Source organism: Sinocyclocheilus anshuiensis, unplaced genomic scaffold, assembly GCF_001515605.1.
Source record: "Sinocyclocheilus anshuiensis isolate Anshui unplaced genomic scaffold, SAMN03320099.WGS_v1.1 scaffold1719, whole genome shotgun sequence".
Classification (NCBI taxonomy): domain Eukaryota; kingdom Metazoa; phylum Chordata; class Actinopteri; order Cypriniformes; family Cyprinidae; genus Sinocyclocheilus; species Sinocyclocheilus anshuiensis.
Genome location: NW_015551147.1, coordinates 532 through 765, shown reverse-complemented (window position 1 = coordinate 765; position 234 = coordinate 532).

Below are 234 nucleotides of genomic sequence, written 5' to 3'. Positions count from 1 at the left end.
TAACATGTATATTGAAAATAGCAGAGGACCTAGGAAAGATCCTTGTGGCACTCCATATTTTACTGGTGATAATTGACATTTTAAATGAATTAAATGAACAAAGTGGTAGCGATCGGACAGGTAAGATCTAAACCATCTTAAAGCCTGCCCTGTATAGTTTGTATAGTTTTGTAATCGATCTATGAGTATGTCATGATCTATAGTGTCGAACGCAGCACTAAGATCAAGTAAAAC